The sequence below is a fragment of the Rhinolophus sinicus genome, linkage group LG10, assembly GCF_036562045.2.
Source record: "Rhinolophus sinicus isolate RSC01 linkage group LG10, ASM3656204v1, whole genome shotgun sequence".
NCBI classification, from domain to species: domain Eukaryota; kingdom Metazoa; phylum Chordata; class Mammalia; order Chiroptera; family Rhinolophidae; genus Rhinolophus; species Rhinolophus sinicus.
In genome coordinates, this window is record NC_133759.1 from 107383533 (window position 1) to 107402529 (window position 18997).

Here is an 18997-nt window from a genome sequence, read left to right on the forward strand (position 1 = left end):
CCCCGGTCTCGTCAACCACTAATCTATTTTCTGTCCCTGGATTTACTTAATCTAGACATTTCCTATAAACGGAATCATACAATACGTGGCTTTTTGTGACTGGCTTAAGCTATCGTTCCCATTTTACACATCAGGAAACTGAGAAAGAGCTTAAGTACTTTGGCCAAAATTGCGTGGCAGAGGTGGGATCCAAACTCAGGCAGGCTGGCTCCTGAGTCGTTGCTAAGTGCCCTTCTTGTTCTCTCTTGGCTACCTGACACACTTCTTTCATCTGTCCAGGCACACCTGAAGGATGACGTCATCTCAGAAGTCAACATCAGAACTGAGTAAGGTCAAAGTGTACATTGAAGGCCTTTTGTGAACGTGAGGTGTGGGCCAAAATGCCCATGTGCACCCCTCAGGCGAGAGGCCCTCGGAGCTGGGGGAAGAGTGGAGGTGGGGAAATAAATGCTACTCTGAAGGCAGTACATGCTCCATAAAATCCACTTTTCCATGGTTCAATCCTCCTGGATTGAACACTTGCATTTTTCCTTTCTTTGGCCTGCCCAGCCACTGAACCCCTTCCCATATCAAGAAAGCCTCATGACATGAATCTTGATAATGGAAAGGTTGCCTCCCGCTATGAAGATGCGGGGGGGGGGCAGACATTCCCTTTGGGACTCCAGCAACCAGGGTATAAGCATCCTTTCAGGTCCACTGTGGTGCCAGCAGCTGTGTCATCGTAGCACACAGCTCCCAAGGTGGGACTGGTGACCTCCTCACTGCCCAGCTCCCTCAGTGGCTACTTACGTCCTGAGCCCAAGTCCCCAGCTCTTCTGTGGCTGCCCACTGCTCTCCAGCCACTTCAGCTTACTCAGCTTCTCGAGGATCAGAAGACCCTTGCAATCCACTCAGCTACTTCAAGCTTCTGCGAATACCCTTGGCCACTCCTAATGGGGGCAGCCAGCAGTGCTGGGGCTGCTCCTGAACCAGACCCTCCGGCACTCATCGAGCATCAGTTATGCATCAATTGCGATGCTGGACAGTGGAGCTGCCATGCTGGACAAGACGGATGTGGTCCTTGCCAGCCTAGGGCTCGTGCTCATCAGGCACAGAAATCGCACGGCCAATGACGCTATTAAATGTGAATATACTAGTTGTGACAGTGCGAAGTCACAAAGAGTATGTATGCAACACAGCCTGATCCAGCCCTGGGGATCCAGGAAGTCTTCTCTGAGGAGGTGACACTTGAGCGGCAATCCCAAGGATGGACAGGATGGTAGTTTAATAAAGGAGGGAGGGAGATAGAGTTTCAAATGAAGGAAAGAAGATGGGTTTTAATGTTTTCTCTTCGATATGTCAAGTGGAGGCTGTCGCTGTCTGACAGAAGGACCTTGGACAGGTAAGTTTGGATGGGAAAAGGGAAGAGTCTGGTATAGACACCCGGATTAGGGGGATGGCACAGGAGGATGATGGGATCGATGTTATTATCCCTCGAGCACTTTTCCCTCCCGGCCCATGCCTTTCATTAGAACAGAAGTCCCAGGAGTGGAACCCTGCCTGTGGCATTGCCAGCCACATCCCCACTGCTGGAAGGTGCTGGCACCAGCGAGATCTGGTGAGAGGTGAGAGGCTCTGTGTTCATGGCGTGCCAGCACCCAGGTGGGCTGATGCCCATGTGTCCTGCCAATGACAGTGCATTGGCTGACACTCCCCTCACAGACGGCAGCGTGTATCTGGGGCAGGACACATGTTCTAGTCATATTTACTCCTCACCAATCATTCGACGATGATTTCAACAAACAGGAGGAGGCTGTCATGTGTCGGGCCATGTTCCAGGCACTGCAGTGAGTAAGAAGATGAGGTCCCTGCTCTTGGGGAGGTGGCATTCCAGGACAGGGAGAGCCAAGACTGCCTTGGAAAGTCCTGCCTGGCTCAGCGTCCTTGCCAGTCACGGGACCCTTTCCCCAAGCCCATAAAAGTAAAGCTGACTTACAGTCCCCACAGGCCAACTGGGACAGACTGGAGGGCAGGTGCCAGGTGGCCGAACTGCGAAGATGGGAGTTTCACCAGCATGGGGCTGGCACGTGGGCCCGAGGTGGCTGGGCAGGGCTGACGGGCCTGTGGGCTCGCCCTGACCAGTCAGCCCATGCAGCCACATCCTCTGGCCCTTCCTAGGCACTGGGTCAGAAGGGAATTTCGGGCAGCGAGATCTGGAACCTTCGAAGCAGAGGAATCCTAGAGAGGCCCCTCCAGCAGTGCCTGCCCGGGCCTCTCCACCTCCTCCTGCAATGCCACCCTGTCCTATCAGAGGGGCCCGTGGTGTCCTGATGGGGGCTGTTGGAAAGAAGAATTTCCTTTCCCTTCTATCTGCTCCCAAATGTCAGGGAAACAAATGCTTCATAAGCCCCCAAAGATGATGAGTGAGGAAGTGACTCCTTCAGACCTAACTGCTCAGAACCTGGGGTCTGTGTCACCCCAGTAAACCAGGGGTCACTGTGTATGGTTAGTGCCTGATCCTGCCTGTGGCTCCATGCCCAGCAGCATCCCTCACCCCCACCGGGGCTGCTGGGGCCCAAGTCGGGGAGGCCCAGGTGACTTCCTGCACCTCCCTTCTCGCCCCACCTGTTTGTGCCCGCAGCTGTTTAGGGGAGTTCCACCATCTGCCAACAGGCTCGGCCAGAACGTGTGGTTCCTTCTCCAGTGCTCAATGAATTTGTTATTTAATAGCATCGGGAGGTGTGGCTATTTTTCTAATTACCAAATTTTGTTACAAATGGGCTTTTTCACTGCTCCATGCATGCCTGTGCTGCAGCCAAAAACCACAGCTCTTCTAGAGGGCAAATATGCGGGTACATCTCAGATTTTCAGGGACAAGCCACACACAATTCCAGACTCTACTCAGGATGCTCAGACACGTGCCGTGTCCTGGGTGACATGCAGGCATTTCCGGTGCATTACTTCATTACTCCCCAGAATCTCCCTCTGGGGTGTGCTCTGTGCCCGCTTTACAGATACAGCTTTGTTTTCCCTGAGGATGACGGGGTGTGGAGCAGCATTTGATTAGCAACAGGAAGGTCGTAGGGAGGCTGGCCTTCCAACACGGACTTCATTTTGGCCTATGACCATGGTTTCCCTCCCCACACCCGTTTCCTCTTGGGGGAAATAGGCCCTGTCCTACCTGCTCACCTCTCCTGAAGGGCCGAGGCTGCCACCTGTAAACAGGTAAGGCTCATCGCAGTCCAGGTGGTGTGGCAGAAAACCTAAGGAAGGATGAGACGGACGGTGCCTGGGAGTCATGGACCGACAAAGGTCCGTCCTAGGTCTTGAGAAGACAAAAGACCTCACCTAGCTCTTCAGCTGGAGAATGCGGACTTTCCTGCCCCTGGGAGGTGGCAGGAACGGTGTGGGACATCTCTGGACATCCCTGGAAACAGCTGGTGCCGTGTACGTGGGTCGTGCTCCACCATGCCCCAGGTTCCTTTGAGAACAACCATCTGTGACTTCCTTACTAAAGAGTGGAAACCATGTAAGTTAATGATCCTCAGGCGGAAAACCAATTCCAAATCTTCAACAAATCATTTCAAGGAAAAGATACAGGGCCTCATGAGCCATTTAAATTAAGGCTGATGGGAGACTGGTGGTGCGTGGTGACTGTCTGCAGAGGCTGCCCTGGCTGGCAAGAGGCCTGGCCAGGGAGCCGGGGTCCAGCAGGGCCGGCTACTGGGTCCCCAGCAAGGCCTGCTGGCCCTGTACAGGCCCTAAGCACAGAAACTCCAATGGGGAAGCAGAAATAGTGGAAAATCACATCGAGGTAAGGCCGGATGAGAAAGGGAAGTGCGACAGGAGAGAGATCCCAGCCACAGGACAGAGGCCAAAAGGCCCTAAAACTAGGCAGGAAAAGGGGTCATGTAAATGTGACCCGACCAGGAGTGACATGTTAACAAGGGACTATGCCATGGTACCATGTTAAGTAAGAGGAGGCAGCAGGATTGCATACTCATATGCAATTCATATTCATACCCACAAGGACTGGAAGGACATCAGCCAAACATCAGAACGCTAATGTGGGTATCTCCGAGGGGCAGGACCAGGGATGCTTCTTTCTTTTTCTTTCTCTTTCTTCCTTCCTCCCTCCTCCTCCTCCTTTTGCATTTTCTCACTTTTCTGTAATGAGCCTGAATTGGTTTATAGGGGAAAGCAAGGATTTTCTTCATTGTGTGTTTATCTTGTTTTTAAGCTGGTGGATATTACAAACTCAACTCATATCAAGGACAGAGACTTTGGCGCCGATGTCACTCCACAATTAGAGAATCATGAAGAATTTTTTTTAATATGCTTTACATCGTGGAAAATATTCCAGATGGCGCTAAAATGATAATATCCATCTGAGCCAGTCCATGTTTTATTTTACACCTTGGGTTCTGGGTGCTCGATTATGCAGTGATTCTCACCAGCTGAATCTGCTGCCTGCTGGGAGGTGTTAAAAAAAGCCCTTTTTTTAGAGAGATAATTGAATCAGCTTAGGAAAGTGGAGTGTTTTATTTTTGGTGGGGATGGTTGGCTATATTCCATGTATTCTCTTTAAATTTTACTTGAAAGATTGTTGCTGTTTGATGATGGCGGATAGCTTTTGGATTTTGCTCTTCTGCATTGTTTCTGAGCAAGGTATAGATAGATGTGTGGACATGGAATTCCATTTGTCATGTCTTTATTCCAGTCTGCGGGTGTGTCTCTATGTTGAGAAGGAAACTGGAGCCCTAGCTGTCTTGTTTGGCCACAAGACATCCTGTGTGATTTTGGAATATCTAAGCAGTCGGCACCTTTCCAAAAGTCAGGTTTGATGGCTCAGGGGGTCCATGTCTCCAGGCCATCAACACGTGTTGGTTCCTTTATATAAGAACGGGGAGCAGAGTTGGCTGGTTGTTTTCCTCTGTGTTGGTTACAATTATCAATGAACCGAGTGAACTGATGGGATGTTTTGACATGTTACTTGGCTTTAGTCCTGCTAATACGATTCATCCGAGAGTCTTTCAAGATACTGGGCTCTGAGAAAGTAGACATTTTCAAATTATTATTATGGTAAAATATACATAACATAAAATATACCATTTTAACCATCTTTACGTGTACAGTTCAGTGGCATTAAGTACATTCACATTGTCACGCCACCATCACCACCATCCATCTTCAGAACTTTTTCATCTTCCCAAACCAAAACTCTGTCCCCATAAAACACTAACTCCCTAGTCCCCTCTCCCCCCAGCTCCTGGCCACCACTTCTACTTTCTGTCTCTATGAATTTGACTACTTTAGGTACCTCATAAAGGGAATCATACAGTATTTGTCTTTTTGCAACTGGCTTCTTTCACTTCGCATAATGTCCTCTAGGTTCATCCATGTTGGACCATGTGTCAAAATGTCCTTCCTTTTTAAGGCTCAATAATATTCCATGGTATGGATGGACCACATCTTGTTTCTCCATTCATCTGTCCTTGGACACTGGTGTTGTTTCCATTCTTCGGCTATTGTGCATAATGCTGCTAGGAACATGGATGTACCAATATCTGCTCGTGTCCCTGCTTTCAATTCTCTTGGGTGTATACCCAGAAGTGGGATTGCTCAGCAAGTAGACGTTTGACTAGAAATGGAAATGAGGCCAATTGGAAAGTCCTCTGGCTCTGATCTTTGGTGTCAACACCTGCATCCTGGAGGGACCCCAGGACGTTTAGAAAACACAGCAGCACCAAACCTGAGAACATGGGTTTGAGCTGGAAGGGTCTTTAAAAGCCTGGAGCCCAAAGCTCTCTCTTTGTGGGTGAAAAATCTGCACTGAGTCCACGTCTTGCAGGAGATAGTTCTTCCGTCCTGGTCATGGAGCCTGGGCCCTTCTCTCAGGCATAGAAACAAAGGACGCTGCGACTCTGGAGGAGCTGTTGTCAGGGACCTTCCTGCTGGGTCAGGAACTACTTGCTCCCATGACCGGCTGGCTGCACACGCGTGCACACACACACACGCACCTCAGGACGGTGAGTAGTTTAAAGAGGCACCCCACAGACTCATTACATCCAAAGTGCAAGCGGCATAACACATTAAAAGGTACAGCTGGTTAAATCCTGGAGATAAACCCACTGTCCATCAGAGATTTCCTCCACTCGGACGTAAACCGGAGGCTCTGTTCAGCAAACAGCCATCTGAGATTCTGTTTGGCAGTAGCTAAGGGAAATGCCAGAGGTGGGGGTAGTGGCCATTTATCATTCTTTCTGGCTGGCTAGCACCAGGGGAGGCTGATGATTATCTCACTAGCTTCCCTTGAAGCCAGGGTCCTGCCATGGGACTGTAGTCTACCAATCAGACGCACAGGTGCCTAACCAGAAGCTAGAGGGAAACAGGCAGGAGGGTGGCTGAAACTGCACTGAGTGGCTAGTAGAGGGCACCAAACGTGTTGCCGTTTGCTCCTACCAGTGGGATTTCCAGTAAACCTGTTCTGTAGTGTGCTCGGGGGCTTGCTCCTGACGGGGCCGACTCCAAGCCATGGTCTACAGCCCTCCTGGGCATCCTGTGAGTTACCCAGTATCCTTTAATACACCCTTTTCTGCCCCAGCCAGTTCGAATTAGTTTCTGTGGTTACAACTAAGAACCCAGACTGACTCGTCCGACTACCGGTTATCAGCTAAAAGGAGGCGTGGCTGTGAGTATTAGTGACCGCCCCCCCACCCCAAATAAGAGACCCTTAAACAAGACAAAAGTTACTCCTCTCTTACTTAAAAGTTTGGGCAAGCAGTCTTCCACCAAGAAACTGGAGTTTCCATTCAAATGTAAATGGTCACATGTGGTAGCGGACAGCACAAATCCAGAACTTTCCCAGCACTTGGCCAGGCTCCTTCACGGCCCTTCCAGTCAACTTCCCGTATCCCAGGTAATCACTGTTCTGACTTCTGTCACTAGAGATGAGTTTTGCCTGTTCTTGAACTTCATGTAAGTGGAATTACATAGGCACAATTTATTGTATGTCCCTGTAGCTTCTTTCACTCAGCATTGGAGAGTTATCCAGTGGTGTTCTGTTAAATGTTTAATAACAGGCTCTTCAGAAAATGAAAGGGCCTGATTTGAAGCATTTGCTGGTGTTCAGTGTAAACACTCCCTCCTCAGCCGATTTGTGACATCGGCTGGCCAGTCAGAACTGGTTCCAACAAACTGCTGCTTCCGCCTGCTGTTGACTCAATCGCGTTATTGTAGAGCTGGGCGTGTGTTCTGCCTCTTGTCCATACCCCACAGGAGCTAAGGGCAGCCCCCTTTTTCTCTAGTGCAGGTTGCCCTCATTAGCAGCGCTTCCCAGCCCTTAGCTGTCCCTGTCAGGGGCTCAGACCTGGAAAAGTGAGGTCAGGACTCAGGTCTCATCACCTGCTCCCTCCTGCCTCCGTCCCTCTCTCCTCTCACCACCCTCCATCTGCTGGGAGTGGACACTGCCCCTTCTTGTCTAGCTCTTAGGTAAAAGGATAAAGTCAGCCAGTCCTGCGTATGTTAAGAGAAGCTAAAGGAAGTTAGGAAACCACCTTCCTTCATGACAAAGCTTGGATTTCAATACTATTGACTTGCTATAGATACCTAAAAGAAGTCAGTTTGAGGCGATGAGTTTCTTGTTCTCTTTCTGTCCTATCTTCCCTAGACAATCAAGCCTCCAAGATCAGCCATGGGCCAAATCTGGTCCCTAGTCCATTTTTTGTACAGTCCACAGGTCAGAATGCTTTTCACAATTTTTAAATTGCGATATAATTGACATAACATTGTGTAAGGTTAACATTGTGTAAATCACCGTGTTGATTTGATACATACACATATTTACAATATGATTTCCACCATAGCATTAACTAATACCTCTACCATGTCACACAATTGTCATTTCTCTTTTGTGGTGAGAATAATTAAGATCTCTAGTCTCTTAGCAATTTTGAAGTTTATAATCCAGTGTTATTGACTGTACTCACTGTGCTATACGTTAGATCTCCAGGGTGTATTTATCCACTAGGTAAAAGGATAAAATTTGTGCCTTAAATGACCTTTCCCCAATCCCCCCATGCCCAAGCCACTGGTATCCATCAGAACGCTGTTTTTATGAGTTCAGCCTTTTTAGATTCCACATATAAATGCTACCATGGAGCATTTTCTTTCTCTGACTTATCTCACTTAGCATAATGTCCTCAAAAACACCTATCCATGTTGTCACGAATGGCAGGATTCCTTTTTCTGTCATGGCCGAATAATATTCCATTGTATATATGTACCACATCTTCTATATGCATTCATCCATTGATGGACACTGAGATGGTTTCCACATCTTGGCTGTTGTCAATAACGCTGCAACAAACATGGAGATGCAGGTAGCTCTTTGACATCCTGTTTTCATTTCCTCTGGATAAATAGCCAGCAGTGGGATTGCTGGATCACATGGTAGTTTTATTTTCAGTTTTCTGAGGAACCTCCATACTGTTTTCCATAGTGATTTTCACATTTTTAATGGTTGAAAAAATCAAAAGAAGAATAATATTTCATGACACATGAAAATGATATAATATTTCAGCATCGAAAAGAGAGGTTGTGGGGCCGGCCCGGTGGCTCAGGTGGTTGGAGCGCCGTGCTCCTAAGCCAAGGTCCGGGGTTCGATTCCCACATGGGCCAGTGAGCTGCGCCCTCTACAGCTAAGATTGTGAACAACAGGTCTCCCTGGAGCTGGGCTGCCATGAGCAGCCGGAGGTCAGCATGAGCTGCTGTGTGCTGCTGTGGGCTCCCGTGTGCTGCCGTGAGTGGCCGGCAGTCAGTGTGAGCGGCCGGCAGTCAGTGTGAGCGGCCGGCAGCCAGCAGGAGCTGCCATGAGCTGCCGACCGACGACCGGTGACCAACTGCCTCAGCTGGGGGAGCGCAAGGCTCATAAGACCTGCATGGGCCAGGGAGCTGTGTCCTACACAACTAGACTGAGAAACAACAGCTTGAACTGGAGGAGGGGGATGGCAGAAGAAGGGGGGAAAAAAGAAAAGGAAAGAGAGGTTGTGTTGGACAGCCACACCCATTTATTCCAGTAGCACCTACAGCTACTCTTGTGCTGCAGAAAGTCCTGGTTTGCAGCACCTGCAGTTTCCATAGTGTAAACACTCTCACCCACGCATGTCACGGAACTCAGAGCCGGGAGAGGAACGCACAGTCAATGGGCGGCTCCACCACATTACTGCCCACGCCTCTGGTTCAGTTAATGACGCCGGCGATGCACTTTTTGCTTAGGTTAACTTGTTTTTGGCATTCTGTTACCAAAAGAGCCCTGGTACAGGTGCCAATAAAATAATGACACCAGCACATGTGAAACTGCTGTTGTGACAAGCAGCACAAAGAGAGAAGTACGAGAGAGCTTGCCAGGCAGCACTTACGAAGGCCTGATGTGGGAAGGGATCCCGGCAAACCCAGCTGCCCAGAGTCTGGGGGAACCTGTGCAAGGTGACGTGGAGCATAGACAAATACTGGGAGACTTTATCAAAAGGACATTGAACTACATCAAACTAAAAAGCTTCTGCACAGCAAAGGAGACCAGCAACAAAACGAAAAAGCAACTTACAGAACAGGAGAAGGTATTTGCAAGTCATGTAACTGATAAGGGGTTAATATTCAAAATATATAAAGAACTCCTACAACTGGAGAGAAAAAAAGTCCAATTAAAAAGTGGGCAGAGGGCCTGAATAGACACTTTCCCAAAGAAGACATACAAATGGCCACCAGGTGCATGAAAAGGGGCTCACATCACTAATCACCAGGGAAATGCAAATCAAAACCACCGTGAGCTATCACCTCACACCTGTTAGGATGTCCATTATGAACAGAACAAGAGGTTAAGTGTTGGTGAGACGTGGGGAAAAGGGATCCCTTGTGCACTGTTGGTGGGAACATAAATTGGTGCAGCAACTATGGGAAACAGTAGTGAGGGTCCTCACAAAATTAAAAATAGAAGTTTCTTATGATGCAGCAATCCAACTTCTGGGCATTTATCTGAAGGAAACAAAATCACTATCTTGAAATATTATCTGGATGGACAGTAAGGAGGGGAGTAAAGAGAGGAGCCAGTTAGGAGAGCGAGAAATGACGGACGAAGGTGGTGAGGGCAGAGATGAAGGGAAATGGGAGGACTGGGAAAAGACTTCCTAGGTATAACCACAGAACGTGATCAGCCACAGATACCGAGAAGAGCAAAAGGAAGACACGGAGCGTGGCCTCTGAGTTTCTTCCAGGGCCCAGCCCCTGTTCTACGTGGTACACACATATTAACTCATTTCATCATCACATCAACCAAATGAGGTAGGTACTATTACCAACTTGATTTTACAGATGAGGAAATGGAGGCACAGAGAAATTAAGTAACTCTCCCAGAGTCACACAGCAAGCGAGGCGAGGGGCTGGGAGTCCCTCCCAGGCAGTCTGCTTCCATAGTCATTAAGCTATCCCACTATATCCCAACGATTCTCGGCAGTAAAACCCAAGGTCCTAAAGAGAGATCAAAAGATTTTGGGAAGAGATTGTGGGGTTTCATGTGGCATAGTGTTTTTATGCCCTGACATAAACGCCAGGTCCAGGGTTTGGATTCTGCCCGGTTGCTGTTAGGGACCCCTGAAGGGTTATTTTTCATTTAACTTTTTGCTGGGCACATTTAAAACATACAAACACAGATGGAGGAGTATTAGGATAGGCCTCCCATATGTGTCACCAGGTTTAACCTTCAGCTCAGGGCACCTGGTGCTGCGTGACTTTAGGTGTGTTGCCTTACTTCTCTGGGCCTCAGTTTCCTCCTCTGTAAGCAGGGGCCATTGGGACCTATCTCTTTGGATTATTGTGAGGACTAAATACAATGATGCATGAACGGTGTTCACACAGTGGGGTGTTAAGAAATAGTGAGAATCACAATTTCAAGAGCTCCTGGGGACTGTGTTTAAACACCCAGACAGCCGTCAGAGCCTCGGGCTCCTGCACGAAGAGGAAACCATGGCCTCCAAGGAGAAGCTGGCAGGGCCATGAGCTGGAGCTCCCCATCGTCTGGCCACTCAGCCCTATCTTTTGGTGTCAGCAATTACTGACATGATTGCATCAGAATTCTCTCCTAATTACAGCAAAAACGAATTTCCACGCCTTGGAGACAAAACCCACAATTAACCAGGGAGGGGTGCCAGCATTCAGTTTTGTACTCACCAGCCTCTAAAACGCTTCAGCCTGGAGACGAGATTCCTCCTTCCCCCTAAATTTCTATTGTTATTTTTCATTAAGCACCAAACACTCTTGCTTGGGAAGGTCCCCTAATTGGGACGCCCAAGAGTCATTGATGGCCAAGCTCAGGGAAGGATGATGAGAGGCCCATGAATGTGGTCCCCACCCTCCCTCCAGATGTTGCTCAGCGACTCACTTGGGACTTTTCACATCTACCTTCCGTTGCCCCTTCTTGGCTTCTTGACAGTTGTGATTGCAAAGTCTCCAAAGAGAGCTTTTGGCTAAATAGTCTGTGCGCATAAAGCATCGACCTCACCCAATGGAGGTCTGGACTTTGACCTTGGCTCCTGCTAAGCCCTTCCAATGTCCTGCCTGATAAGAGTGTGTTTCCCTGGAGCCTTGGGCCACACTGGACAGTCGACCATTGTGATTTATTGGGGGGACTTTGGGCCACACAGTATCAGCTTGACCTCTGGAGGGGCTGGAAACTGAGGTGAGCCATGTGGGAAGTCAACCATGTCTATGTGATGGAGCCCCAAAAAGACTGGACAGCAAGGCTCAGGGGCCTTCCCTGGTTGGCAATACTCCATGTATGTTGTCACATGTCGTTGCTGGGAGAGGTTAGCACTGTCCATGCCTCCACTGGGAGGGGATAACTGGAAGCTCCATACATGGAACCTTCCTGGACCCTGTCCCATGAGCCTCTGCCCTTGGCTGACTGTAATCTGTCTCCTTTGCTGGAATAAACCACAGCCATGAGTGTGACAGCTCTCAGTGAGTTCTGTGAATCCTTCCGGCTAATTGTCACACCTGAAGATGGTCTCAGGAACCCCCCGAATGTGCAGACTTGATGACTGAGGATGGCTTGGGGACCTCTGGAACTTTGCAGGTGATGCCGGAAATGGGAATGATCTTCGGGATCCCCAGACTTTGCATCCTGCCTTCCCTGTGACTCAGCTTTTCAAAGTGAAGGCAGACCCAGTGAGAAAGTTGGCTGAGGCTGTCGCCTTTGAGAAATGACCCAAGGAAGAGAAAACCCTCGAGAGGAGCATCCCTGTCCATACTCAGCGGGAAACTGGATGAGGAGGCTGGTGTGTGGCTCCTTCTTGTAACTGACGATCGGAAACAAACTGCCCCGGTTACTCCCTGACATCCATTCCCACCTCACTCCTCCTTCCTGGCAGATCCCACTTTGTATTCAGTTATTCATCTGATTCCAAAGAGCCAGGGGTTGGTGGGGGGGGGGGCCTAAGCCCCAGCCCAGCCCCAACTCCACAGAGTGGATACTAATTGGTCTCTGCCAGTCATATGATTTCAGAGTCCCTGCCAGTGATTGGCTCAGGTGTGACCATGTGCTGTAATCCTGTTCAATGAGATGTTTTGTTCCTACGGGATATTCAGAAGAAAAGATCGACTGTCTGTGGAAGTTATGTGTCTGGATGTGACACAGAAAGAGCATCAGCCATCTTGAAACCACGCAGGGAGTCTTCCTGAGGCCCAGCCCGCCCGCTGGCCCTGCTGACACTGCTGAACACTGGATACACCAGCCCTCCCTCCAGACACCTTGCTGGTGAGGTAACAAACATGCTCATGGTCTAACCCAACTTGGGTTCAGGTTTTCTTTTCCTACCAGTAGAACACATGCTGGTCAGCCAGGTGCCGAGGCCTCCGGTGATCGGCCGTGAAGGGGACATATTACCCCTGCTTTGTCGTGGGAGAAGCTGAGGAGAGTTATTTCAACGAGGATGCAAGTCACACACAGCACCCTCAAGGAGCTCAGACAAACAATGGGGCTCTGGGGAAACACATGAAGACCACCCAAGTCCGAATGAACAGCATTTGCTATTTGTGGGCTCATCGGTGGCACAAACACGCCCATTGCAGGGTACCATTGGGAATGTGCCCCTCCTCCTGTCCCTACCCACTCCCCCTCCGCCCCCACCTGACCTCTCAAGGTCATTTCCACGTCTTCACCCCCAGGCAGGCCTGCATATGGCTTCCACCCACTGCAAGCCTGAATTATCACCACTAGAGGGGCCTTGGGTGGGAGCTAAGCTTCCTGCTGGTGGGACTTTCCTTCCTGGGGCCATCACACCCCATGAGGCTCTGGGTGGGGGAGGAGGGGCACCCCAAGAACACCTGGGCTGACTTGCCAGCAATGCCCAGTATGCCCCAACAGGACAGGGGGCCCAGGGCACCTTGGTTTAGTTTCTGTAGAGAACAAAACCCCTGCATTGACCAAAACCTGAAAAACAAGCCTCACCCTGCACTCTTGCGGGCGGCACGCACGAGAGTGCCAGGGACATTCTTCTGTCCTGCCCTTGGCCCAGAGATAAAGGCTCCTAATCTCTGTTCTTGAAGAAAAATGTTTGCCTCAGAGCTTCAGGAGGAAGGTAGGAGCCAGGGACTGCCGTGTGCTTTCTCAGGAACTTTCCAGCACACAGGAGGAGGGGAATGGAGCCCCAACACAGCACCAGGCACTGGATGGGGAGGAGGGTGGCCACGGCCTTGTGAGAGCTGACTGCTTCCCGCAGCGGGGAGAGGTTGGGAGGCCAGGCCTGGGCGTATGTGCCACACACGGCACGGCCGGTCAGAGTGGGGATGTCTGCTGTGCGACCTGCCGGGCCTGCCCACAGCTGTCTGTCTCCTTGGTGCCCTGGGGCCCAGGCCCCACCAATCCGTGCCCGGAGATGACAGCAGCAGCCCACTCTGTCTCCTCAATAGTGTCCCCTAAAATTCACATCCCCCGGAACCTCACAATGTGATCTTACTGGGGTCTTTGCAGATGTCATTAGTTAAGGGCACACAGAGACACGGGGAAGAAGGCCACGTGACGATAGAGGCAGAGATTGGAAGGATAAGGCCACAAGCCAAGGAAAAAATGCCTGGGGCCAGCAGAGGCTGGAAGGGCAAGAAAGGATCCTCCTCTGGAGCCTTCAAAAAGCACACGACCCTGTGACACCTTGACTTTGGACTTCTGGCCTTCCAGGATAAGAGAATATCTTTCTGTTGTTTTGAGCCACCAAGTTTGTGGGAATTAGTTCCAGCAGCCCCGGGAAATTCATACACTTGCCATGCCCAGTCTGTGTGTGCCCCCAGCCACCCTTGCATCTGGAGGGATCTTTCAGGTCCAGTCACATTCCACCCCCCTTCTCTCCAGTGCTTTGAAACGACGACGTTCAGAATAAAATCTACCGTCCTTCCCCTAGCATCAGGCCTCGCGTGATCAGGCCCCTGCCTACCTCTCCATTCATCTCCTCCCTTACTGGACTCCACCCATGAACTGTCATTGCCTTGAACATTTAATTTCTGGAAACTTCAGTTCCCAGAAAACCTGCCTGAACTTGTTCCCACCTCAGCACCTTCCCGTCTATTGTTCCCTGTTCCCGAAACGCCATCGTCTGTATCTGTGGATTGCCACACCAGTGATTTTTGCCTCCCAGGGGACATACAGTGAGGTCTGGAGACACTTTGGGTGGTCACAACTTGGTGGGTGGTGAGGAGAGTGCTACTGGCATCTAGTGGGTAGAAGTCAGGGGGCTGCTCATCACCCCAAAATGCATAGGACGGTCCCCACAGCAGAGAATTATCCTGCCCCAAATGTCAGTTGTGCCAAGGTTTTGAAACCCGGCTCTAGATCTTTCATAACTCGGTTCTCCTTGTCTTTCAGGCCCCAACTCTAATGCCACCTCCTGAAGGAGACCCTCCCAGACCATCCTTTATGAAGGGGCATCTCCTGCCACCCCCTTATCACATCACATGGCTTCACTTTCTTCAGGGCTCTATCAGCATTCAAAGCCATCTCGCATGTTTATTTTCACGTACTGTCTGTCTCCTCCCACTAGGATACCCCAGAGGATTTTCACAGCCACTGCAGAGGGAAAGTTTACAGTCTAGCCATCTTCCCACCCAGCCTCACCCTCACAGCTCCCAGGGAGTCATTAATTGCAGGTTGGTTCTTTTCCATTTAGCCAACAGGTATTTTTTCCCCTCTCCTGGGTCTTCGTGTGGAGGTGAGTGCTGCCGGCCTGGACCTGTCTGAACAATCATCACCACTTTGGGCGGCTTTACTGGCACTTTCTAGTCTTGCCAAGGCTTGAAGCCAAGTCGGTTGGCCTAGCCTCACGTGGCCAAGCTGTTCTCCCCGAATGCACCTCACCGACTGGGTGTTTCCTCTTGGCAGCCCTAGGACCAGCAGATGCTATTATAGAACCAAGGTGCCAGCACAGACCCACACCCCCACTTATTTCAGGATTAGAACTGCAAACTAACAGGAGTGGGGCTGCCATGTGCTGAACTGTGTCCTCCCCCCAAAATTTACACGTTGAAGTCCTAAACCCCAGTACTCAGAATGGGTCTGTTTTTGGAGGTGGGGCCTTTAAACGGGTGATTAAGTTAAATGAGGAGAGATGGGTGGGCCCCAGTCCATTATGGGGAGAGGAGATTAGGACACAGGCATAGACAGAGGGGAGACTATAAATACACTGGCGAGGACACTGGGGGAGAAGATGCCAGCATTCTTCATTGTGGTAAAATACACCTCACATAAAATTTGTTTACCCATTTTAGGTGTACAGTCCAGTGGCGTTAAGTTGTACCACTATCTCCGCTACCTGTTTCCAGAACCTTTTCATCATCCCAAACAGAAACTCTGTACCCGTTAAACAAGAATCCCCATCCTCTCCTGACCCCATTGGCTTTGCTTCCTGATGCCTGGGTCCTCACCCGGAATTCTGGACACTGGAAGGCTGGGCGCTGCAATCACCTTACCCACTTCCACGACCAGCAGTTGATATTGGCCAGAGCAGCTGAAATCTTAGCTGGGCTGTGGGCTGCAGCCCCTGCATGTGACCTTTCCATGTGGCCGGGGCTTCCTCAAAACATGGTGCTGGACTCTGAAGCGAAGCCAGAGAGCGAGAGAGAGCCAAGCAGAAGCTGTACCTTTTTATGGCCTCGCCCAGAAGTCCCAGTGTCACTCTGGCTGTGCTCCACTGGACAGGGCAGCACAAGGTCCTGACCCCTCGGGAAGGCACACAGACTCCACTTCTCAGGGGAGGCGAGCCAGTCAATTTCTGTAAGAAGAGCACATAGGATGAATAGATATATTGGTGAGGCCATCTTTAGAAAACACAGTCTGCTGCACACGAGGAGGCTGAATCCGCAAGTGCTGAGGGATTTCCAAGTATGGATTTGACCATGGAGGGATGTGGCCGAGCATGGCAGAGGTGAGTCTGGGGCTTATAGGAATCGAGGATTTTTCATGGTGGGGAAAAAAGGCGGCCATGCCAGTCAGTGCAAGATGGAGAACCTGAGGCTGGACTGCTCCTGCATGACACGTGTGGCTGGCGCCGTAAGGTTCAGCTTCCATGCAACTCAACATGGTGCTGCCTTGGGGCCGACAGTGCCACAAATGAGTCCTGCACATCTAGGAGCCAGGCACAGCCCAACAGAGAGCCAGCGCGGAGACGAGTTTAGAATCCACTGAAGGTGGCCTAGCAAATCAGTGAGGACAGGTGGGGTGCTTCGATGGATGCTGCTGGGACAACGGGTTAGGTATTGTGAAATGAGAATAAAATTAGACTTCTTAGCTCTCATTTTGTGGTATCAAAATACAGTCCAGATGGACTAAAGAACTCAATTAAAAATATGGAGCCATAAGGAACTAAATACATTTAGAAGGTTCATCTGATCCCAGGGAGGGGAAGGTCTTCTTGAACAAAAAAGTGAATGAATCACCAATAGAGTAGGCAACTCCTAGGAATACCCTCTGCAGCATTGTTTATAAAAGGGAACAATCAGGAACATATCACCTCTGAAGGGAGAAATGGTTACGGGAGTTAGTGGATACACCCATATGTGGGAATATCATGTGATCTTCAAGAATCACGTTCTTAGATAATATTTAAGGATCTGGGGTGTGAGGTAATAGAAAATGTTTACTGGTCTCTGCCCTGGCTCCTGGCACAGAGCTCCTAAAACCTTTGTACTTTCCTAAGTAATAAGAGCACCAGGGAGCATCGTTTGCCCTAATGAGGGGACTATGGGTGGCTCCTGATGCGTGCTGGTCATCAGAAAGACCAAACCGTGGTAGAAGCTTGGAATTATCAACCCCACCCCACCCCCCCATCCTCCAGAGAGGGGAGAGGGCCTGGCAATGGAGTCAGTGATGGAGCCTCCAGGAAATCCCAATAGTAGGGGCTTCAGAGAGCTTCCACATTGGTGAACACAGCCACACCAGGAGGGTGACACACACCAACTCCACGGGGACAGAATCCTGCGTTTGGGACCCTCCCAGACCTGGCCCTATGTAGCTCTTCACCTGGCTGTTCATCTGTGTCTATTATCATATCCTTTGTTATGTAACAAACCTGTAAGCAGATGTAAGTGTCCTCCCGAGTTCTGTGAGCCACTCTAGCAAATTAATCAAACTCATGGAGGGGGTTGCTGGACCCTTTGATCTCCAGCCAGTTGGTCAGAAGCACAGGTGACAGATAACCTGGGCTTGTGACTGTCATCTGAAATGTGTATGCGGTGGTGGTGGTGGGGGGGGAACTGAGCCCTTAACCTGTGGGATCTGACTATCGCCAGGTAGATAGTAGTTTTAGAATTGAGCTAAAATGTAGGACACCCAGCTGGTGTCACAGAGAATTGCTTGTTATTGGGGAAAACCTCCGCACATTTGGTGACCAGAAGTGTCAGAAGTAGTTTTCTGTGAGTAGTAAAGGAGATCACAGGTGAAAGACATAATAGGGAAGAAGTGGGTTTTTCCTTTACATAGAGAAAGTGCTTATGCTGTATTAAGTGGGGAAAAAGTGGACTGCCGAGTATTGTAATTATACCATGCTATACTTGGCTTTAATTTGAGCAATGACTAAAGTTCTATTGCTTATTACCGTGTTTCCCCAAAAATAAGACCTAGTAGCCAGACAATCAGCTCGAATGCATCTTTTGGAGCAAAAATTAATGTAAGACCCATTCTTATTTTACTATAAGACCGGGTCTAATATAATGTAATAAAATATAATTAATATAATACCAGGTCTTATATTAATTTTTGCTCCAAAAGACGCACTAGAGCTGATTGTCCGGCTAGGTCTTATTTTCGGGGAAACACGGTATGTATTCAGTTAAGTGTTTTATATGCATTAGATCATTTAAAATTTCCCAATGACCCTATGAGGTAGATGCAATTAATATTCCTATTTGCACGTTAGAAGCTGAGGTATAGAGACATTCATTTATTTGCCTGAGATGGCAATTAAGCAGAGGAGCTGGGCTTGTAATCCAGGTCTGTCTGTCTCCAGAGTCCTGAGACTGAGGCTGTGTTTCCAATTTTGTAAGAAACCAACCCCTCAAAAATGAATGGAGCAGGGGAATACTGGAAAGATAAAGACCCGGATGTTAGCTCCAGTTATGTGTAGATAGTGAGATGATTTTCCATTTTCTACAAATTTGTGTTACTTTTAGAGTAACACAAATTTATGAAACATATATAAAGGAAAGAGCATATGCTATATGGAAGTCCACACTGGCATGTTATAAAGCCCTCTCCTCTCCTGGGGTCTCCAAGTAATTTGTAACCGTGTGCTCTGGGGGTCCCCATGAAGATACACGCATAAATGCCCAGAGTGCTGCGGGGCACCAGGAGACGACGCCCTTGATGGTCAAGGGCTGCAACCCAGGTATAAGGAAAGCAGTTTCTGAAATGACTTGCCATTGCCCTAAGGGCAACAGACTCAGCTACAAGGGACAGGGGCGACAGGACAATGCTATTCTTTGT

At 49.5% G+C, this 18997-nt stretch overlaps 1 long non-coding RNA gene across 1 annotated transcript; it reads left to right on the forward strand.

The window, feature by feature from the left end:
* The first annotated feature begins 11061 nt into the window (after positions 1-11061).
* LOC109437322 (uncharacterized) lies at positions 11062-16007 on the forward strand. Its single transcript, XR_012489900.1, has 3 exons — positions 11062-12787; positions 15063-15168; positions 15787-16007. It is a non-coding gene; the product is annotated as an uncharacterized LOC109437322 (long non-coding RNA).
* The last annotated feature ends 2990 nt before the right edge of the window (positions 16008-18997 follow it).